Below are 25070 nucleotides of genomic sequence, written 5' to 3' on the forward strand. Positions count from 1 at the left end.
AGATCTCATTTATTCGTACTTTGATTATTATTCAGTTTATTAATACCTTGTTTATACCATACTTTCATTGGAACCCATGGTGACGATGAATTCAATTATGGGCTAATCGTTATCATGGAGTTCTAGCGGATTTACTTATGGATTTCAATAGTTAATTGTTTCGATATCTTGGTGTATGGTGATTGTATGATATCCTGGTATTGGTTGTGCTTATTCATCTTATGTGCATAGCTAACATATAAGATAGCGTGTTAATCTCTATTGAAGCGACAGTGAATATATAGGTTTAGAACTTGCCATGCTAGCATAGGTTCATGTATTGTATGCATGATTAGTGGGTACCTCTAACCGTTTTACTTGCCCTATGTAATCATTATGGATAACTTGTGCTTAAACCGTTATGTTGTCAAATTCTATAGACATATAGAGTCTCAATATAATTGGTGCCTATTCAGCTTCTATCCCTTTTGTGGATTTCTGGTCGAATGGTACTCGTGCAACGAAAGTTGGCGTTTATCAGTTTTGTGTTATCTGATTAGTTTCATCACCATCACATGCTAAGGTTAAGAACAATAAGGCTATTGAATGAAGTATTTAATGAAGTTAGAATCCCATGTTTGTCATATATAGTAATTCAACCTCAATTCTCTTAGTTAATGTTATTTAGTATAATCTCTTAGTTTAATAAAAACCCAATTTGTTATTTGTCTTAGCATTGAGCGATAACCATACATTGTTGCATAGGTGCATAAATTGAACTTAACCTAAGCCAGTCTTTGTGGAAACGAATCTGATTTATATCTTATACTACTTGTGAACGCGTATACTTGCGTGAATATTAGCGCGTGTTTTCTCCCTAACAAGTTTTTGGTGCCGCTGTCGGGGACTCGGTGTTAATTTTTAGTTTATGTGCTTGTCATCAGTGGTCGTTAAAGTTCACTGACTCGGATTCTTTTACTTTCACGGTTTATTTGTTTGTGTTTCAGGTACTCATTACAATAGGAGATCCAGCAGCACGAACGAAAGCCTTGATGGATTTTTCTCAACCCAAGATCAATGACATTCAATCTAGCATTATCCGGCCAGCTATCACAGCTAATACCTTTGAGATCAAGCCTGGCATAATTCAATGGGTACAGACTTCAGTCCAGTTTGGGGTTTCTCCAATTGAAGATCCAAATACACACATTAGGGATTTCATAGAGATCTGCGACACCTTCAAGTTTAATGGTGTTTTTGAAGATGCTGTGAAGCTGAGACTGTTCCCATTCTCTCTGAGGGACATGGCTAAGAGCTGGTTACACTCTCTACCAGCTGGTTTGATTACTACTTGGGAAGATCTTTCTCAGAAGTTTCTTACTAAATTCTTCCCTATGGCGAAGATAGCTACAATCAGGAATGCTCTTACTCAATTTGCGCAGCAATCAGGAGATTCTTTATATGAAGTTTGGGAGCGCTACAAGGAGATACTTAGGAAGTGTCCTCATCATGGAATGCCTGATTGGATGATCATCAATTATTTTTACACTGGGTTGGGAGCACAGTCCAGACCCATGCTCGATGCAGCAGTAGGTGGAGCATTATGGACAAAGAGCTATGAGGAAGCTTATGATCTAATTGAACTGATGGCTGCTAATGAATATCAGTATCCAGCCCAGAGATTTCCACAGGCAAGGTAGCAGGAGTTCTTGAAGTGGATACAGCTACGGCTATCACTGCTCAACTGAAGGCATTGTCTATGAAGATCGATTCTCTGGCTAACTTTGGTGTTAAACAGATAACCAGTGTTTGTGAGTTGTGTGCAGGTCCGCAAGCGACAAAGCAATGCGATATATCTAGTGACTCAGCTCAGTTTGTGAGCAACTTTCAGAGATCGCAACAGCCAGTTCCTGCTACTTATTATCCTGACAACTAGAATCATCCTAACTTCAGCTGGAGCAACAATCAGAATGCGATGCAACAGCCGTTCCAGCAGTTTGGAGCAAAATAATTCAACCCTCCTGGTTTTCAGCAATAATTTGCACCAAAACAACTCCAAATTCAACAACAAAATCATGATGCAGGTCTATCTTCGAATGAAAAATCTGAATTGGAGGAGTTGAGGCTTATATGCAAAAACCAGGCTATTATATGCCAAAGCTAGGATATTTCTATCAAGACTCTGGAGAACCAAATAGGGCAAATTGCTAATGCCTTATTAAATCGCCCAACAGGAATGCTTTCTAGTGATACAGAAACAAATCCAGGCAAGAGGGAAGTTGAAGAACAGGTGAACGCCATCACCTTGATGTCTAGAAAGGTCGCAAGCCCCAACATTCAGCAAGACGAAGAGCCTGAAAAGTCTCAAGTTCCAGAATCTGAAGTTTTGGCTGAAGAAGAAGTACAGAAGGAAGCAGAGGTGGAACCAAGGAAGACTACTGTGGAACACACTCCTCATGAGGGTAATACAGGGGAGAAACAGATCTATCCTCCACCTCCTTTTCCTAAGAGGCTGCAGAAGAAAAATCTAGATAAGCAGTTTGAGAAGTTTTTGGAGTTGTTCAAGAAACTTTATATCAACATACCTTTCGCTGAAGCTCTTGAACAAATTCCTAGCTATGCGAGGTTTATGAAAGGTATTCTCTCTCGGAAAGTGAAGCTCGATGACTTAGAGACCGTTGCTCTAACGGAGGAATGCAGTGTTGTGCTGCAACAGAAGTTGCCTCCGAAGCTTAAAGATCCGGGAAGCTTCACTATTCCTTGCACCATCGGAAACTTATCGTTCGACAAGTGTTTATGTGATTTAGGAGCTAGCATCAATCTGATGCCCTTATCTTTCTTCAAGAAACTTGGATTGCCTGATCCAAAACCAACATACATGTCATTGCAACTAGCTGACCGTTCTATCGCTTATCCATGAGGTATAGTGGAGGATGTCTTGGTCAAGGTGGATAAACTCTTCTTCCCTGCTGACTTTGTAATTCTTGATTTTGAGGAGGATAAGAAGATTCCCATTATCTTGGGGATACCATTCTTAGCTACTGGCCGAACTATAATCGATGTGCAAAAAGGAGAGCTTTCGATGAAGGTTCACGATCAAAAGGTCACTTTTAATGTGTTCAAGGAAATAAAGTTACCCACGGCTAAAGAGGAGTGCTTTAAAGTAGAGCAATTGCAGGTTTTGAATGCACCTCTGTGGATGAAGAAGTTGGATATGCCATTCGATTCTCTTGGGTTAGCAGAGCTGAAAATTTCTCAGGAGCGTTTTGAACCATTTATTCAAGAAGCTCCCACACTTGAGCCCAACCGAAAGCCAGATCAATTGAGTTATTCAGTCTTAGGTGCAACCCATGATAAGGGGTTGGGATATATTTTTGATGATGTAGAGAGTGGCTGGACAGGTCTTCCAGTGCCTACAAAGGGTTCTTCTCATGCGCCACAGACAGTTGATAGGACTGGTGTTGGTGATGAACAGTACAGGCGAGTGACTAGGCGTATGGAGGCCATGCACGACATTCACCATCGTTTTGCTGAAGATTTGACACACGCTTTCGGTACTGTTGTTCGAGACACTGGTGGCGAGGTTGATTGGCCACCTGATCCTCCACCCGACGAGGGTGACTCTCCCGCTAATTAGGTATGCCTGAAATCCTTATTATTACCTTCAATGAGGACATTGAAAATTTTAAGTTTGGGGGTGATAATGTAAGGATTAGTAGTGTGTGTCCATATAGATTTATATAGATTCATATTGCATGTTTATTTGTAGTTCATTCATATTTTTTCATGATTATTCATTTAGGACATATTTGTTTGTTTTTATGTGATTTCATATAGTTACATTTGCATGCATATTTAGCATGATCCCTTAAGATGAACTATGATATTTTATAAGTTGATGTTGATTTTAGTGTGGTGATGATGAATAGAGGGATGTTTAAGTCTTAATGAATTGATTTGCATGCCAGAAACAAATATTTTCACAAGTCTTATAGGGTTGCTTTTGATCTATATCATGATCATACTTGTTTGTTGTTGAGATTTAATCACTTGGTTATATTTAGAATTTGTGATATTCTCGTAATGACATAAAAACACTAATTTTTTTATCTAGAGAAAAACTTGGATTTCATTGCTAGTTGTTGTAAGGCTAGGCGTCGAATGGCTAGTAGCCGGCTCATATTTTTATGAGTAGTCTAGGGTTGAATGAGATGGAGCGAAATGCACTCATTCAGAAATTATTGAAAAAAAGAGAAAAAAGAAAAAAATATGTGTTTACTGCATAATTGATCAAGAGTGAGCTCTTTAATACTCGAGTTATTAAGTTCTAGGGGACTTTGTGCCTAGTGACCTAAGGCTTTTATATTATGGGATCCGCTAACCTAGCGCTCGCTGCATGGGAATTATTGCATAAGTCTTTTGGGACCTCATTCATTGCACGGTCAAATAGGCATATTTGTTATGTGATCAATAATAGTGTGAATCCTTGTATAACTCTAGTAGAAAGGAGGTGTTGTGAGTCATAATGCGTTTATTGTCTATTCTGTTTATAAACTTTTGATTGTTTCGATGATAGATAAGTTATGGTTATTGATCTAGTATCGAGAGTATATCTGTTAAGCATCCACACACGCACGTTTTTGGTTTGTGAGTTGGTTTGTGGAATTTATTCAAACTTTATTTCAAGTTATTGCATTCTTAGAGGCATTGGCTTATTCATTTGGTTATGGTTATTCTGAGGGGATCGATTGCATTATCATTTAGTTGCATTCACGTAGTTGCATTCATGCATTAGGTTTGTTTTGTAGTTTTGAATCTGTTTATGCTTGAGGACAAGCGTCGATTCAAGTTTGGGGGTGTGATAAGTGGATTTTATATCCACTTGGAACGCTTTATTATAAGCGTAAATTGGTGTTTTGGACTCAAGTTGTTGGTATTTTGATGTGTTTTTGTGTCATTGCATTTCAGGTATCAGTTATATGAAGAAAAGAGCTTTTATGGGAAATATGATTGTTAGTCCCTTAACAATATAACAAGAATTACAGAAGGGGGTTGAATGGAATTCTTGAAACTTTTTCTTAATTAAAAAAAATGTTCTAACTCGAATATATAGATAAGTGTGAATTGATTAGCACAATGCGGAATAGTTACTTAAATGAATCAAAATACAAGTAATTAAAAACAAGAGTCTTTAAAAACTTTCTGGTGGATTTGAATGATTCCACCAGAGATATATATTATATATCGGGAGAACACTGTGTGCAAAAAGCTCACAGCTGCTTACAAATATTGAACAACTAAGAATGCAGAGAAATGCTAAGAATTCTGCTTACAAATGTTTCTCTTCTTGTGTCTCTTAGATAGTTCCTTAGTTGCTACTTCTTGGTTTATATATCACCAAGATTACAAAGTAATTAGACAGGATAATAAAATAAAAACTATCTAGTCTATTATAATGCTACTTCATTACTCTATTCCAATATCTTTGAATATCTTCATAATAGCATGAAAATGGCAATGCTTCTTTGTTCTCGAAAACCCAGTTGAATAGGCTACCACATTCTATTTGCATCCACTCGACGCATGTGACTGTGTTGTCACTGTCAACAAATATTTGAATTCTTTATCCGTCGGGTTCATGATCATTCGTCGAGTTATTGATCATCCGTCGGGTTGTTGAACATCCGTCGAATTCATTGTTGTTTATCCGTCGGGTAGCAATCAGGCACTTGACTTTATTTCACTTATGCAGAATTACAAGACATCATCTATGTACAATTAATCAACCTATTCTGTATATCTAACTAAAGTCAATCATGACTTAAGTACTACTACAGATTCTAAATAATATGAATGCAGAAATGTGCTACAGACTTATTGTTACATAAGCTACTCACTCGATGGATAATAAGTCATCATCCGTCGGGACTATATTAAGTCATCTGTCGGGACTATGAACCTTATCCGTCGAGTGCTACATAATTTCACTAAGTAAAATCTACCAAGGTATTTTGTTCATGAAATTATCTAGTACACAACATATACACAACAATCTCCCCCAATTTATGTCTACTGGAATTGTAGCCATAAATTAAGAGACACTTGATGATAACAAAACACCTTAAAAATACAACTTTTAAAAGACAGTAGATAATACTGAAAAGTGTTTCAATTAACAAAATGTACAAAGTTTTGCTCACAGTCATTTTCAAGATGCTCCTCTAGCCTGAGCAGATTTATCTAGTTCCTTGAAGGTCTGGATCTCTTTCCAAGCTTTCTGTTGGTTTCCTTAATCTGATTTTGGAGTTGCCTGTGGAATTCCAGTTCATCAGATTCTGAGAGATTTAACTTTCCTTGCATTTCCAAAAGAGTCTCATTGCTGGAGATGCTCAATTGGTCTTCTAATCTGAAAAATTTTCTCACTTCTTTGTCGTCCATGAATTCCATCAGCCAGTAGGGTCTTAGATGCACTATTCTCCCTATGTAAGGGATGATTAGAGTCTTTGGGAGTGCATCTTTAGCTCTAACACTCCTTAGCTCTTCAATCTTCTTCAGTACCAATCTTATTGCAGTAATATTGAACCCAAAGTTCTTCTTGAAGGATGAATAAACTTTAATCAGTATAGCTTGGCTTTCTTGAAGGATCCTGTGAAGTGGCCACTGAATCTCCTTTCCTCCTTTGTACTTGAACACTAACCTTTCAGGTAGGTTTCTGTACGCATCAATTCCTCTCACTTCATCTAGTTCATCTAGATAGAGGTTTAGATCAGAAAATTCTTTGATGTCACACAAGTACATGTAATAATCTCCCTTATTGACTTTATATTGAGCTTTGACTACTGATTTGGATTTGAGAGGTGACAGCTTCACTTTCTTGACTGGTCTTGACTTTGTTCTCTTTGGCTTGTTAAGGATTGGCAAATAGAAGTCAGGAATTGGTATATTCTCCCATTCTACTGGTTCATCCTTAGGCACAATAGGTTCACCATGGATGTTCTTGTAAGGATCCACCACTTTGATATCTTCAAATACCACAGAGGGTTTTGATGCTTGAGTTGTAGTTAGAGTAGATTCCTTGGGAAACTGAGTCTCCAATTCCTTATCAACAATGTCTAGTTTCCTTTTAGTTCTTTTAGCCAATTCCTTGATTCTTGGATATTTCTTCTGTTGTTCAACTTGCTTCTTTGATTCAATAACTTCAGATGGCTGAGAAGGAATTTGTTGTGATGAATTTACAGCATGTAGCTTGGCCAAGATAGCAATTTGCTCTTTCTTTTGTTTAGACTTTTTAGCATCCAGAGCAGCTTGCTTATTTTCCTACTTCAATCTAGCCTTTTCTTCTCTCTTTTCTTGAGCAAATTGAGGATATCCAGCCACCACACAAATTTCTTTCTCATTCCTGAAAATTTTAGCAATTCTTCTTTTAGAAGCTGAATCAGCTGGATCTTTGTAGAAAGCAATTGATCTTGATAGAAGCTTCTTCTCATCAGGCTTAGGTGTCTCATACACAGTATCCAAAGGGTTCTTCAATGATGATTTTGAGTAGTTTACCCTTGGTTTTAGAATTGTTTCAGCCTTTGGAGATTTGATGCAGGATGGTTATCCCCTTTCCAGATAGTTCATGCTCATCTCATTCACACTAATTTGCTTGACTTGAGAGTGATGGATGGCTGACTTAACTGGCTCCTTGACAAGTTCAAACTTCTTTTGTATCTCCTCATCAATCTTCTCCCAGTTGACTAAACTCAACTTCTCCTTATCAGCTACTCTTATGTTGGCTGCTGCTCCATTGATCAGATCTATACTGTCTATAACTGGTGGCTTTGAGATATTAATTGAAGGCACAATCACTTTACTGATTTGAATCTGAAGCCTCTCCCCCTCACTTGGTCCTTTCTCCCCCTTTTTGTTATCATCAAGTTGAGTAGAGGAGGAGGTTTGAGCAGCCACCAATTTTTGAAGTAAATCTGTCTGTTGGGCTTGATGAAGATGAATGGCTGTTAAAGATGCTTTCATGGCTGACATTCTTGTGTTTAAGGCATCTATCTTGGTTGCAAGATCAGAATTTTTCCTTAACTGCCTCTTGATATCAATCATTGTAGTTTCTGGAAGCTTAGAGTCCATTTTGTCTGTAATAGCCTTCTTCATCTCCTCAATATCACTCTTCGTGGTGTTTACATCCCTAGCATGTTGGAAGCCTTGGATTTGTTGAAGTTGCAGGAAGGCTAGATGTGCCTGAAGGAGCTTCTTGGTGTTGGCATTAGTAGTGGTTTGAAGGGCAGTATTTGTCTGATTGATTAGTTGGATTAGGGTTGTCTTGAAGTAGTGCTCATCCACAGTGCTTTGAAAATGCCCATGATGGCATACCTGATCTTGAACTTGAATCTACTTCTCCCCCTATGTCCATTGCCTCATCTTCACTATCCCCACTCCCATCACCAAAGAAATCAGCTGAACATCCAGTCTCATAGTCCATGTCACCAGCTGTAGAAGGCAAAGATGTGATGGCATCCTTGGCTCTTAGCATTGACTGAGTGGTATGCACCAGATTGAGCATCATTTCTGCATTGTCATTGCCCTGTTCAGCTAGAAGTTGATAATCTGGAACAGGGTGAGTAAATGCCTCAACATCAAGGGAGGTGGAATCTATAACAGCTTTGGGATGCTGAGATAGTCCCTCCCTGTCTACATCCTGGACATTCATTAACTCACTAGCAATGACATCCATCATTATAGCTCCAGTCGCTATATTTCTCTCATTTTCTCTCTTTTGTTGCATCAGGGTCTCACCCTGGCTCCCCACCCTCACACCCTCACCTTCGCCATCTAAGGTGGGACTCCACTCACTCTCTTTTGCCAATCCTGAAGAAATGGATAGCATAGTTTCACTCATTTCCTCTCCTTTTTGCTGGGAGCAACCCAGACTCTCACTCAAAACACTCTTCTTTCTCAATCCTAAGAGTGACTGTACAACCACTAAATCTTCTGCACTTGAAATAAATGAAGTTTGAAGTTGTACAGATATACTCGACGGATGAGTGATATCCATCGAGAGATTAGTTTAGCTATTCGATGGACAACTGCTGTTAAGCTTATCCGTCGGGATACAATCACTACTCGACGGATGAGCAATATCCATCGAGAGAGTAGAAATGAATAAACTGGGAAAAGAAACTATTTAATTGAAGATATTTTGGGCACAGATGATACAATAATTCCTGAAAGAATTGGCAAGTGAGCCAACAAATCATCTAAAAGATGATGCTCACTTGCACTAGATTTTGGCTTCCCCAACAAAGTTAAAGAAGGGGAATCAGGAATTGATGTGTTTATCATATCCACATCCAGAGAATTTGTTGGTGAGTTTGGTATTTGAGGTGCTTCTATGACTAGAGATTTTGGCTGTGACTCCACATTTATTGGAGCCACATCAAACTAAATTTGTGAATTACAGTGACTGTGTCTTTTACACCAGTTTGCACAGTGTGTGTACCCTGTGCATCCCCAAGGGTTTTAGACTTCTTCTTTCTGGCATAAGTTTGGGGTGAGCTTGTGTCCCTAACCCTCTTGGCCTGTGCTCTTGGTTGAGGGCTTTGTTCAATAACTACATCCTTTTGGGAGGATGCAGCTAGAAATGAGCTTTTATCCTTTTTAAGCACTGCAGTTTGTTGGGAAACTGTAGTGTGGCTAGGCTGGGATCCACTCAACTCTTCATCCTTATCCTTAGGGTTTCTTTTATGTTCACCCATTCCCTCGCCTATCTTGCCCTCCTTCACACTCCCCTCTTTGGTTTTAGTGGATTTTGCAACTGGCATCTTTTAAGAGATACCAGAGGGGGCTTTCTTAGATTTGGATTTTGAAATAATTGCAGGTTTGGTGGCTTGGGTAGGCAACTGTTGGGTCATTGATACAGTTGCCATTGCCACACTAGAACTCAAATAAATTAGTGAGGTTGGAATAGTGGTAGGGATAGATGAACTTACCTCACTTACCTGAGGTGCTTCCATTACAGGGAAATATAACAATGGCACATCCTTGTGATGATTGGCCCTGTTCAAATCTGCAATGAGCCTTGTCTCTTGAACCCAACAATCTAATTTGTTGTTTGGGTTCTCAAGCACAATCTCTTCACAGAGGTGGTTAGCTAATATCATAAAGAATCTAGCATAATACACATTTTTACCTCTTTTATTTAACTCTCCTAATTTAAAGCCTAACTCAAACAAGACAAGGTCACTGAAATTATAGAATTTATCTGTAACTAGCATGTAGAGCATGTTAAGCATATATTGACTGAATCAAAATTACTGATTTTTCCTGAAAAGACCTTTGTTACAATATCACACATAAAACTCCATTCTTTCCTAAGACCCATTCTTCTAATGTCACTTAACTTTGAAGTAGACATAGCATAGTTCATGAAATTAAGCATATTGTCAGTGTCAGTGTGTGGTGAGGTCACAGTGTTATCAGGAATCTTGAAACATGCTTTTATAACATCACTATTGATACAGAACTCTTTACCTTTAATGGTGAGTGTGATTGTCTTATATGTTGAGTTGTAGGTAGCAGTGGTCCACATCTCTTCAACAACTTCACAAAAGATTGTCGGTGATTCTAGCATGGCATAGTTGAGCTTGCAATTCTTCACAAAGTCCATCATCTTGTGATAGTCACCAGATTGTTGAATACCCTTGTTCACCAGTGCAGTGAAATTGTTCTTCTCATAAAGATGGTCACATAAAGATTAACAACTTCATCTCTCAAATCTATATTAGAGTATTTCAATGAATAAATAGAAGATTGGATCCCTTTGACCAACATAGTAGTAACTTTGAATACATTCTTCAAGTCAGGATTTAAAGTAGCATTAACAGCATAGTCTGCAAGAACTCGAGCATCATCCATAGAGTTCTCTTCATTAGCCAGCCTTCGGGAATGATTCAACTCATGTGTTCTATAAGAGTTAAGAATAACATGGCCTGATGGAGATCCAAAAATAATCTGAGCTCGTATGGCTAATAATCTGAGCCTATATGGCTATTCAACTGAGCCCGTATGGATAATAATATGAGCCCGTATGGCTATTAATTTGATCCTGTATGGCTATAATAATGCTGGTTCATCATCCTTGACGACTGCCGTGTTTACTTCTTGTCTTTTCTCTCTTTCCCGTCGTGATTCGCTACATTCTGATGCATAGTGTCCCCAGGTGTTACAGTTGTAGCAACTGATCCTACTCTTGTCACAGAAATAATCACCTCTAGTTTTTTGATTCTGAGATGCCAAGAGAAGTTGTTGTCTATCTGCGCTCTCAAACCTGCCCTTCATCGTCTCCTCATGAGCTTTAAGACGACCCACTAACTCTTCAATCGTCATAGGTTTTATGTCTCCGAATTGTTCGATATTTGAAGCTATCTGGAGAAATTTATCAGGGACTGCGGCACGTAGGATCTTTCTCACAACGCTTGACTCCTCCATCTCTTCTCCAAGAACCCGTATGTTGGTTGCTATCCCGCTCAACTTCATACAAAAATCATCGATGTTATCTGTCTCCTTCATGGTAAAAGACTCTGATATTTCTAGAGAACTAACAATAAGATTTACAGAAGGGGGGTTGAATGTAAATCTCAAAACTTTTTCAAGTTTTGAGCAGTTTATAAAGACTGTGTGTTCAAGATGAACAAGTGTGTGAATTGCTTTAAGCTGATACAGACAGATATATATTCAAACACAAATGTAAAGAACACAATAAACCTTTAAAAACTTTTCTGGTGGATTTGTTGTTCCACCAGAGATGGTATTTCAGAAATTCTGTGATCTAAGAATTTGATCACAGCTGCATCCTAGTACAAACTAGATAATTTTTCTCTCAAGATTTTTCTACACAGCTCTGGAAAAATTCTTATCTAATTACTAGCTACTACTTGGTTTATATATTACCAAGTTTACAAGTGAAGACAAGGATATATAAAATAATAAAGTAAGATCTCCACTTGTTTCTTCTCCAGTTCACTTCAGTACTTTGTTTACTTAATGTCTCTTTATACTAGAGTAGAACGGCTGCTTTTTCTGATGTTCCTGAAATTAGGCTGCCATATTTCAGTTATCTCTGTTCACCCACGTGCCTCTGTTTGTAGGTACAACTACCACTTATCAATGGTTAATCAACAGAACATCCGTTGAAGCTTTCATCCGTTGATGCACTCATCCGTTGAAGGATGTTATCCGTTGAAGCTTTAGAGACATCCGTTGAAGCTTAGCTTCTCATCCGTTGAAGGTCTTTAAGTCATCCGTTGAAGGTCTTTAAGTCATCCGTTGATACCACTTCATTTATACAAAATTACAAGGCATGAAATATTTACAATTGGCCTTCCTATCTGCATATCTTCTAGTAGTCAACATGACTCATAGTTTCTCTCAACTTCTAAGAATTACATCTTAAATACAGAAACTGAAATATGCTACAACACTAGACTTATTTCTAAGTAAAGCTACACCATCAACGGATAGCCAAAGTGGTCTTATCCGTTGAGGCTACAGACACTGAATTTCTACTTAAGTGTTTTGTTAAACATATCATCAAACTAATGCACATATATTCCTAACAATCTCCCCCTATTTATGTCTATAAGAATTGTAGGCATAAATTCAGGGTTAACTTAATGATAACAAAACACTTAACAGATATATGAATTAAAACTAAGTAGAAATTTGAAAATGCTGCAAAAATGTATGTACTAGGAGGAAATTGAAGATTTACAGTATTTCCAAGGATACTCCTTTAGCCTGAGCAAATCATCTTTTTCTTCTTTGTTCCCTGGTTTTCTTTCCTAGCCCTTTGTCATTTTCCTCAATTTGGAGTTGGAGTTGTCTGAAGAATTCAGCTTCATCTTCAACACTGATATCCAACTTAGATTGCATTTCCTTGAGAGTTTCATTGCTGGAAATCTTGAGTTGGTCTTCAAGTCTGAAAAATCTTCTGACTCCTTTATCATCTCTAAATTCCATCAACCAATGAGGTGATTTGTGAATTGTAATTCCCCTTTCTTGAATGAGTAAAATCCTGGGTAAAGCATTGGGCTCCCTCCAAGTTTTCCTTATACTGGCAATCTTGTTGAGAATTTCAGTCTTGGCAGTTCTGGTAAAGCCAGAATCCTTTTGTATAGCTGAAAAGACTCTAATCAAGGTAGAGTAGCCTTCATTCAGAAACCTGTGGAGAGGCCATGTTCTTTCCCCAGCTCTTTTGTATCTGAACACTAATCTCTCTGGTAGCTGTCTGTAAGCAGCTATTCCTCTTACATCCTCCAGCTCATCCAGATAGAGTTCAATGTCTGAAATTTCTTTTATGTCACAAATGTGAACATAATCATCTTTAGAAATGGATGGCTTAGGCTTAGGCTTTTGTTTTTGAGTGAATTTCTTAGAGGTTATGGGAGGTGTAGATTTGGGTTTTCTTTTCTGTTTCTTTGGTAGTGGAAGAGTGGTTAGAAAGGTAGGTAATTTGATGGTGTCCCAATCAATAGGTTCCTCTTTTGGAATGATTGGTTCACCATGGATGTTTATAGTGGGATTAGCAACAAGAGGTTCAGGTATGGAAGGTAGTGGTTTAGATATAGATTTGGTTACTTCAGTATTATCTTCACTCCTTCTATGTGCCTTGGCCTTTCTTCTGTTTCCCTTCTGCCATTCCTCTCTTTCTTCCATACTCTCACCAAATATACTCCCAAAAACCTCATCTAGGTTTGCAATCTTGTCTTCACCCCTGACTTCAATTCCTTTCTCTTCTTCAACTTGACTTGACTTTAGCTGTTGTTCAAGCTTTGCTTGTGCTCTTTTGTCAGCCTTTAGTTGCTTGACTTCTTCCTTCTTGGCTATTAAGAATTTGGGATGTCCTTGCATCACACATATGCTCTTTCCCTCTCTAGAGATAATAGCCCTATTTCTCCTTACAGCCTCATCCATGGTCTCTTTGAGATAAGCAATACTCCTACCTAAAAGCTTGTTCTCATCAGCTTTTGGAGGAGGAAAGTCCACTTCTTTTAAAGGATTCTTTGTAGAGTCCTTATTGGATCTTTTATTGGGCTTGAGAATTATAGCTTGTAGTTCTTTGGAAGAAGCTTCTCCATCCTTATGTCTCCCTACTGGCTTGAGCTCCATGTTGATTGGTTCAATCTTTGTGCTATATTTCACATATGTTGATTTATCTTGTGTAGAGCCAAACAACAGTTGCAACCTTTCATCAATTCTCCTCCTTTGCTCTTTCACTTGAATTTCAGCTGCTGCTAGCTGAATCAAATCAATTCCATCAGGCTTTCCTTTGATTTGAATGATTGGAGAAGTAGTGATGGCAGGAACTAGCACTTTAGATATTTTGATTTTTGTAGATGGCTCTCCTTCCCCTTCCCTTTTACTCTCCCCCTTTTTGTTATCATCAAGGAGAGGGGTCAAGCCTTGTGCTTTTGCCAGCTGCATTAGGAGACTGGTTTGAGATTGTTGGTTGTGAAGAATGGTGGCCACAGAATCTTCAATAACTTGAACTCTGTCTTCCAACTTGGCCAGCCTTTTCTCAGTAACTGATTCCTTTTTCAATCTCAAAACCAAGTCCTGCAATGTACCATAGGGCATGACTGAATCCAATTTTTCAGAACTGTAGGATTTCAAGTCAGCAATATCCTTCCTGAGATCATCCATACTCAGATTCTGCTTTACTTGATGCAACTTCATGAGATGCAGTGAGTCCAGGTGAGCTTGAAGGATAGCCTTGATACTTGCATGTGAAGTGTTCTGAATGGCCTGTTGAATAGTGTTGATTTGTTTGACTAAGGAGAAATTGAATTCCCCTGATCTATACTCCTTTGTCAAAGCCCATTCAGGTAGATTTGGAATTGAACTAGGGCCTTCATCTCCCCCTAAGTTCATGCTTCCATCAAAAGAAACAGAGTCATCATCATCAGAATTTACTCCAAATTCCTCAGATGGCTCACCAGCTGTAGAAGGCATCTTGTTAATAGCAGCTTTATCCCTTTGAAGAGATTCTGTTGTGTGTACTAGATGTAGTGTCTTTTCTGCCTCCTCATTGCCCTGAGCAGCCAACATTTGATAGGCTGACACAGGATGAGTAAAAGTGTCAGCATCCAAGGAAATGTTATCAATTACAGCTTTGTAATGTTGCTGAAATTGTCTTTCCTTTTCAGCATCATCCACAATCATTGACTCACTAGCAATGGCTGGTTCCACCCTTATATCTACTGTACCTGCCTTTCTATCTTTTTCTCTATTTTCTTGCATCAGGGGCTCCCCCTGGCTCACACAACTCACTCCCTCACCTTCACCTACTAAGGTGGTACTCCTCTCACTTACTTTTGCCATGCTGGAAGAAATAGCATGCATTTTTGAGCTCTCAATCTCTCCTTTTGCCTGGGAGCAACCCAGCCTCCCACTCAAATTTTCACTCCCTTCCCTCAATCCTAAGAGTGATTGCACAGTATTCATGTCTTCTACACTTGGAATTGATTCAGTTATGTGTGGAGAGACTATCAACGGATGTGGAATATCCGTTGAAGGTGAAACTGATGTTATCAATGGATAACTACTGTTAAGCTTATCCGTTGAAGAGCAACCACTTGTCAACGGATGAGTGATATCCGTTGAAGAAGGAAAAGAAGTTGAAATTGAAAGTGATATAACTGTTGAATCTGTGTAGATTGATTTGAGATGTGGTGACACATATCCTTCAATTATATCTGAAAGAATTTGCGGGTGATCCAACAAATCATCTAAGAGATGATGATCACCTGTATTTGAGTGGGGCTCCTCCCTGAGCTGTAAAGAGGGAGAATCAGGAATTGATGGGAATAACATATCCACATCCAGAGATGGTGATGAAGTGTTTGGTGATTGATGTGTGATTATTGTGAGAGAATGGGGCTATGACTCCATATTTATTGGAGCCACATCAAACTGAGTTTGAGAAGGCATAAATACAGATGGATGAATCTGTGCAGTGTGTGCACCCTGTGTAGAAGATTGGGTTCTAGCCTTCTTTCTTCTAATAAAAGCTTTTGTTGGTGAGTGTTTGGCTTCAGTGTCCCTCCCTCGTTTGTTCTGTGTTCCTGGTTGGGAACTATTTTCAATAGTAACATCCTTTTGGGAGGATGCAACTAGGGATGTGCTAGATACCTTTTCAACCACCACAGCTTTTTGAGAAACTGTGGCTTGGCTAGCTTGGGAAGCACTTAACTCTCCTTCCTTATCCTGGGGGTTTCTTTGATGTTCACCCCTCCCCTCACCACTCACACCCTGTTCACTCCCTTCAGGGTTAATGGTTGGTGTTACAACTGTTGTCTTTTGAGAAACAACAAAGGTGGTTTTCTTTGTCTTTGATTTTGAAAGTTTAGTTTTGGTGACCTTGGTAGAAATCTGTTGGGGCATTGTCACAGATTTCATGGCCACACTAGAAGATAAAGAAATAGAGGGGTTGGAAGAAGTAGGAGTTGTAGAAGCAATTACCTCACCTACCTGAGGTGCATTCATGATTGGTAAATATACCAATGGCACACTGCTGTTGAGATCCATTCTCAATAAATCTGCAAGAACTCTTTTCTCTTGTGCCCAGCACTTGAGTTTATTATTCTCATTGATTATGACCAAACCTTCAGCAACATGGTTAGCCAATAACATAAAGAATCTAGCATAATAGATGTTATTAGGTCTATTAGCTTTGTTACCTAATCTAGTACCCAATTCTAGCATCACATAGTTGCTAAAGTTAAAATACCTATCAGAAATAAGCATATAGAGCATATTAACAAGAGATGAAGTTATGGCATCAAAATTACTAATTTTCCCAGAGAAAACCTTTATAAAGGTATCCCCAAGAAAACTCCATTCTTTCCTAAGACCTTTTCTTCTAATACTCCCTAAACTAGCAGAGTTAAGAGAATAACCTATGGAATCTAACATGCTGGATACATCATTATCAGTGTGTGGTGTCATGGCATTGTTCTCAGGTAATTTAAAACATGCTTGTAAATCATCACAGTTAATACAGTGATTTTTACCTTTGAGAGTGAAGGAGATAGTCATATCTATGGAGTTGAACTCAGCAGTTGTCCAAATCTCCTCAACTACTTCACAGTAAATCGTTGGGGCTTCCAGCATTGCATAGCTAAGTTTACAGTTTTTGATGAAGTCCATCATTTTGTGATAGTCTGAATGGGCTTCATTCTTTTCTACCAAAGCTATGAAATTGTTCTTCTCATAGATGAACCCAGATTGAGACATAATTTTCACGACTGGTGCCATTATTGTGAGTAGAAATTGCAGAGAATAACTTGAAGGTTTTGCAGAGAGAAAATGGTAAATGCTTGAAATTTTAAGAAAGCGTAAAGTAAAAATGAAAATTCAGAAGGGCTTATATGCTTTCAAAAAAAAAAAAATTAGTAAAAGATTAATCAATAAGTATATGTTAGTGAATTTCAGCCGTTTAAGAATAAACTGTAAGTATTCTAACAACTACCTTTAAAACCAATACATACAGATGTATGTATGAGTATTAACGGTTAAGAAAATAGAATCAACGGCTGTGAAACACCTGAATCGACTGATGTGACATTTCAACGGATAAGGCAAATTGTCATTCGTTGAAAGGTACTTCAGTTTTATCCGTTGACGGATAAAAATTCCAGAAATGTATTTGTCTTTCAACGGATAATGAATATCCGTTGATAGAGCAATTTTGACTTTCAACGGATAGGAAACATCCGTTGATGGTATAAACTTTGTTAAAAGTCAAATTTGTTCTAGCAACTAATATATTTCAGGCTTCAAATTCAAATTGCAATAAGGACATGAATTTTAAGAGTAATTAAGCATACCTAGCTCACTTACTAATCTTGTGAATGTTGATTCATCAAGTGGCTTGGTAAATATGTCTGCAATTTGTTGTTCACTTGGAATAAAATGTAGTTCCACTGTACCATTCATGACATGCTCCCTAATGAAGTGGTACTTGATATCAATGTGCTTGGTTCTTGAGTGCTGTACAGGATTCTCTGTTATGGCTATGGCACTTGTGTTGTCACAAAAGATAGGTATTCTATCAAAATGAAGTCCATAGTCAAGGAGTTGATTTCTCATCCATAACACTTGAGAGCAGCAACTTCCAGCAGCAATGTATTCAGCCTCAGCTGTAGAAGTAGAGACTGAATTTTGCTTTTTGCTAAACCATGATACAAGCTTGTTTCCCAGGAATTGGCAGGAGCCTGTTGTACTTTTCCTGTCTATTTTGCAACCTGCATAGTCTGTATCTGAATAACCAATTAGATCAAAGCCAGATTCTCTAGGATACCAAATACCTAAATTTGTTGTACCCTTGAGATATCTGAAAATCCTTTTGATAGCTATTAAGTGAGACTCCCTAGGATCAGCTTAAAATCTAGCACACAGACATGTAGCAAACATTATATCTGGTCTGCTAGCAGTTAAATATAAAAGTGAACCAACCATGCCTCTATAACTTGTAATGTCCACAGACCTTTCAGTCTTATTTACTTCAAGTTTGGTGGCAGTGGCCATGGGAGTTTTTGCAGATGAACATTCCATTAAGTCAAACTTCTTTAAAAGATCATGAATATATTTAGTTTGACTAATGAAAATTCCATTACTAACTTGTTTAATTTGTAAACCAAGAAAATAGGTTAGTTCTCCCATAAGGCTCATTTTATAATTACTTTGCATTAGCTTAGCAAACTTTTTACAAAGTTTATCATCTTTAGAACCAAATATTATGTCGTCTACATAAATTTGAACAAGTATACTAGAGCCATTAACATTCCTAAAGAAGAGAGTTTTATCAACAGTACCTCTAGTGAAGTGATTCTCCAAAAGAAATTTTGATAAGGTTTCATACCAGGCTCTAGGTGCTTGCTTCAGTCCATAGAGTGCTTTCAACAGATAATATACATAGTCTGGAAAATTTGGATCTTCAAATCCTGGAGGTTGACTTACATAGACTCCTTCCTCTAATTTCCCATTTAGAAATGCACTCTTGACATCCATTTGATAGACTTTGAAATTGGCATGAGCTGCATAGGCTAGAAAAATTCTGATGGCTTCAAGTCTTGCAACAGGAGCATATGTCTCATCAAAATCTATTCCCTCTTGCTGAGAATAGCCTTTAGCAACCAATCTGGCTTTATTCCTTATGATAATGCCATTTTCATCCATCTTGTTTCTGAATACCCATTTTGTGTCAATAGGACTCTTGGTCTTTGGTTTGGGTACCAGCTTCCAAACTTGGTTTCTCTCAAATTGGTTTAGCTCTTCCTGCATAGCTAATATCCAATCTGGATCCAATAAGGCTTCTTCCACTTTCTTAGGTTCCTCCTGAGATAGAAAACTACTATACAGACATTCATCTTGAGTAGCTCTTCTTGTTTGCACTTTAGATGATGCATCACCAATGATCAGTTCAAAGGGATGATTCTTGGTCCATTTCCTTTGAAGTGGAAGATGTGCTCTAGATGAGGTGGCCTCAGTATTGTCATGATGTGAGACAGAGTGTTGACTAATTGAAACTCCCCCTGAGTTGTTGGTCCTTTGCAGGGAACTTGGAGTTCTATTAACTGATGATGTAAATCGATTATCCGTTGATAAACTATGATCAACGGATGCTTCATTTAGTACTTCAACGGATGATACACCATGTCTTTCAACGGATACTGTATTGCCTCTATCAACGGATGCAGAATTCTGATTTTCAACGGATGCAGTATTTTGTGCATTATCCAAGGGCATGTTTTGAATCCCTTTTGAAGTGTTATCTCCATCAGTCTCCTCTTCACTATCATCACAATATATCTCAATGTTGTCAAATTTGAGTCTCTCATATTGTCCCTCATCTGTTAGTCCATCAATCTTTTTATCATCAAACACAACATGCACAGATTCCATAACAATGTTGGTTCTTAGATTGTAGACCCTATAAGATTTTCCAGCTGAATAACCAACAAATATCCCTTCATCAGCCTTTGCATCAAACTTCCCTTTATGGTCAGATTGATTCCTTAGTATAAAGCATTTACATCCAAAGACATGAAGAAAGTTTAGAGTTGGTTTTCTTCTCTTGAACAACTGATAAGGAGTCATGCCTTTAGCTTGATTGATCAAAGAGATATTTTGAGTGAAACAGGCACAATTAACAGCTTCAGCCCAGAAATATGTTGGTAACTTTGATTCTTCAAGCATTGTTCTGGCAGCCTCAATTAAAGATCTGTTCTTTCTTTCAACTACCCCATTTTGCTGAGGTATTCTTGGAGCTGAGAACTCATGCATGATTCCATTTTCTTCACAGAACAGCCTCATTGATAAATTCTTGAACTCAGTTCCATTGTCACTCCTGATATTCCTAACCTTCAGGTCAGGATGATTATTGACTTGCCTGATGTGATTGATAATGATTTCACTTGCTTCATTCTTTGATCCAAGAAAATAGACCAATGAAAACTTTGAGAAATCATCTACAATCACTAAGCAATATCTTTTTCTTGCAATTGACAATACATTGACTGGTCCAAACAAATCCATATGTAGCAGCTGTAATGGTTCATCAATTGTTATTTCAAGCTTCTTTTTGAATGATGCTTTCCTTTGTTTGCCTTTCTGACAAGCATCACACAAACCATCCCTTGAGAATTCAACAAGAGGAATTCCTCTTACTAGGTCCTTTTTGACTAGATCATTCATTGTCTTGAAATTCAAATGGGATAGCTTCTTGTGCCATAGCCAACTCTCAACTGAACTTGCTTTGCTGAAGAGACAAGTAATAGATTCTGCATTTGCAGAGTTGAAGTCAGCTAAGTACACATTTCCTTTTCTAACTCCAGTTAGAACCACTTTGTTGTCTTTCTTACTAGTGACAACACATGCTTAGTAAGTTATGTTTGAGACCATCAACTAATGTAACTTCATCAATGATGACATTCCTTGTTGAAATCAAGCCATATCCCATAGTAAACCCTTTGCTGTCATCTCCAAAGGTTATGCTAGGGCCAGCTCTTTCCTTAAACTCTGTGAGCAGGGAGAAATCTCCTGTCATGTGTCTTGAACAGCCACTATCCAAGTACCATAGATTTCTTCTATTTCCCTGCACACCATAAAATCAATCAATTTGATTTTGGTACCCAAGTTTCCTTGGGTCCATTCTTGTTAGCCTTTCTCCTAGACTTCATTCCTCCTGCATCTCTAGACTTAGGTAACTTTGAGTCAACCTTGGTCTTGGATGTAGTTGGTTGAGGTGTAGGGTTAGTCACAGAATCATTTAGCACATTTGGAATATGATAAGGCATGGATTGTGCATACATGTTATTCCACATAGGCATATTGTATGACATTTGAGGCATACTAAATGCAGCAAGATAAGGATTGTTAAAATATGGCATGTTTGCAAAATGTGCATAAGGATTCTGTTGAGACATAGTAGGCATAGCATGTAGAGATGATGCAGACATGTTAGGCATGGAAGAGGGTACAGTTATGGGGGTTTTCTTAATAGATTTGCAATTAGCAGATAGATGATTAACACTACTACAATGCACACAGCTTTTTCTAGGAGCATACCTATCAGGTGTGTAATTGTTATGTTTGTTAACACCTACCTTCCCATTTCTGTTAGATTTTCTTTTTGTTTTTATCCCAGGCAGTTTCACAGAATGATTCAATTCCTTGGACCTTGGCAATTTGAGCACTAACATCCCTAGATATTTTCCAGGCTTTAATCACCTCTTGCTCTCTCTTTAATTGATTAGAAAGTATTTCTACTTTCTTAATAGATTCAGCTAGTTTATTCTCAACAGATATATAATGCAGCTTGGTTTTCTCTAGGTCAATCAACTTATCTTCTAACATAGCATTTCTATTACTTAAAAACAGATTGTTCTCTTTAATCCTACTATTTTCTTTAGCAAGAGATTTAAGAGACACACGCAAATGATACAATTCAGTAGACATGTCATTAAAAGCATCATTGCACTCTTCTTTAGTAAGTTGTGTTACATCAGTAGTGATTACCTGAGTTGTTACCTGATTGCTTGATGAACTAACTTCATTTTCCTCAGAATCAGCCATGAGAGCTAAGTTGACATACTCCACATCTTCATTCTCTTCCTCTCCATCAGCTGCCCAATCTTTTTCTTGAGTAATGAAAGCCCTTTCCTTTTGCTTGAGCAGATCAAAATATTTCTTCTTGTAATCTACTTGGTCAAATTTCTTCTTTTCAGAAGTTGGCTTTCTGCACTCACTTGCAAAGTGTCCACTTATACCACAATTGAAACACTTGAACTTTGATTTGTCCACCATGTTCTTATGAGGTTTAGTGGCTCTAGTGTTTTTCTTAAACTTCATCTTTGCAAATCTCCTGGACAGAAATGCAAGATGCTCATCAACACTATCAGAGTCATCTTGACTGGAGTTGTCTTCATTCTCAGCAACTTGCTCTTTTCCTTTGCTTGATTCCTGATATCTTGTACCATCTTTGGAGTTTGATGTAGATCTCACAGTTTCTTGTCTGCATTCCCTCTCATTTTCAGCTACCAATGCAACTGAACTTCCTTTCTTTCTCCCCTTCTCCAATACCTCATCCTGTTCCAACTCTAGTTCATAAGTCTTCAAGATTCCATATAATCTTTCAAGAGTGAAGTCCTTATAATCCTGAGAGTTTCTTAAGGAGACAGTCATGGGTTTCCATTCCTTTGGCAAGGATCTTAAGAATTTAAGATTTGAATCCTTCACCTGGTACACTCTACCATACAGCTTCAATCCATTCAACAGCTTTTGGAATCTGTTAAATGTGTCATTTAAAGATTCATTTTCTTCAAAATGAAAATACTCATACTGTTGAATGAGAAGCTGCATCTTGTTCTCTTTTACTTGTTCTGTACCTTCACACAGCAGCTGAACTGTGTCCCAAACCTCTTTGGCAGTTGAGCAATTTATCACATTATCAAACATATCCTTGTCAAGACCATTAAACAAAATGTTCATAGCCTTCTTATCCTTGTGGACTTCTTCTGTGTCTTCCATTGTCCATTCTGCTCTAGGTTTTGGAATGGATTGACCAACAGCAATTGTGGCCGTAGCAACTGTGGCTACTTTGTGGGGAATGTGAGGACCATTCTCAATACAGTTTACATAACCTTCATCTTGGGAGAGTAGATGAAGGTGCATTTTCACCTTCCAGTGGTGATAACTGTCTCTGTCAAGAACTGGGATTTTTACTCCAATATCCTTCTTACTCATCTTTGTTAGATTCCAAGATCTTTAAACTCTTTGTTTGTCAAGAGCCTGCTCTGATACCAATTGTTATTTCTAGAGAACTAACAATGAGATTTACAGAAAGGGGTTGAATGTAAATCTCAAAACTTTTTCAAGTTTTGAGCAGTTTATAAAGACTGTGTGTTCAAGATGAACAAGTGTGTGAATTGCTTTAAGCTGATACAGACAGATATATATTCAAACACAAATGTAAAGAACACAATAAACCTTTAAAAACTTTTCTGGTGGATTTGTTGTTCCACCAGAGATGGTATTTCAGAAATTCTGTGATCTAAGAATTTGATCACAGCTGCATCCTAGTACAAACTAGATAATTTTTCTCTCAAGATTTTTCTAAACAGCTCTGGAAAAATTCTTATCTAATTACTAGCTACTACTTGGTTTATATATTACCAAGTTTACAAGTGAAGACAAGGATATATAAAATAATAAAGTAAGATCTCCACTTGTTTCTTCTCCAGTTCACTTCAGTACTTTGTTTACTTAATGTCTCTTTATACTAGAGTAGAACGGCTGCTTTTTCTGATGTTCCTGAAATTAGGCTGCCACATTTCAGTTATCTCTGTTCACCCACGTGCCTCTGTTTGTAGGTACAACTACCACTTATCAACGGTTAATCAACAGAACATCCGTTGAAGCTTTCATCCGTTGATGCACTCATCCGTTGAAGGATGCTATCCGTTGAAGCTTTAGAGACATCCGTTGAAGCTTAGCTTCTCATCCGTTGAAGGTCTTTAAGTCATCCGTTGATACCACTTCATTTATACAAAATTACAAGGCATGAAATATTTACAATTGGCCTTCCTATCTGCATATCTTCTAGTAGTCAACATGACTCATAGTTTCTCTCCACTTCTAAGAATTACATCTTAAATATAGAGACTGAAATATGCTACAACACTAGACTTATTTCTAAGTAAAGCTACACCATCAACGGATAGCCAAAGTGGTCTTATCCGTAGAGGCTACATACACTGAATTTCTACTTAAGTGTTTTGTTAAACATATCATCAAACTAATGCACATATATTCCTAACAGACTCAAACTCTCCCTTTAACGTTTGTACCTTAGCCTCCTTCCGCTCTGCTCCTACACACATGGTTTTAATGGCTTCCTAAGCTTCATTTGCGGTTTCTTTCTCAACAATAATCAGTAGTACTTCTTCTGGCACGCCTTGGTATATAGCTGCAAGAGCTATATGTACCATCCTCTCATCAACAACAGTCTTTGGGTCTTCTTCGATCGCACCCCAAACACCTTGAGCCTTCATGAAAACTTTCATTTTCAGGGACCATGTTGTATAATTACTTTTCGTTAGAATTGGATAGCTTAAACCCACATAGCCTTCTTTTATCTTTATCTCCATGATTACATTTGTGTGTTTAGGTTGATATTTGGGCATACAACACGTGGAACTCGGATACCAAATGAAGAAACTGAACACTGCAATACAAATATACAGACAAAGGTGTTTACTATTGTAAAACTGGGAAAACAAAATGTATTATCAGTAATAATAAAAAAAATGGTTACAAGGTTAATAAATAGAAACTATGCCTAAAAAGGTGGCATGAAAACAAACACTACTACTAACACGTATCCACTACTAAGACCTTATTCAAACTTCCTAAAAACTCTCTACTGTTGCATGACCAAGTCATGTAAATAAAACACTCCAAATAATAATTATTAAATAATAACTAAAATAAATAAGTTTAGATTAAATCTCAACAATTAGTAGCCCAATTACATCCCA

General features: G+C 37.8%; 1 non-coding gene across 1 annotated transcript; it reads right to left on the minus strand.

The window, feature by feature from the left end:
- Positions 1–1388: 1388 nt before the first annotated feature.
- Positions 1389–1495, minus strand: LOC141700966 (small nucleolar RNA R71). The gene has a single exon (XR_012566613.1). It is a non-coding gene; the product is annotated as a small nucleolar RNA R71 (small nucleolar RNA).
- Positions 1496–25070: the final 23575 nt, after the last annotated feature.

The sequence above is a fragment of the Apium graveolens genome, unplaced genomic scaffold, assembly GCF_009905375.1.
Source record: "Apium graveolens cultivar Ventura unplaced genomic scaffold, ASM990537v1 ctg3148, whole genome shotgun sequence".
Lineage (NCBI taxonomy): Eukaryota > Viridiplantae > Streptophyta > Magnoliopsida > Apiales > Apiaceae > Apium > Apium graveolens.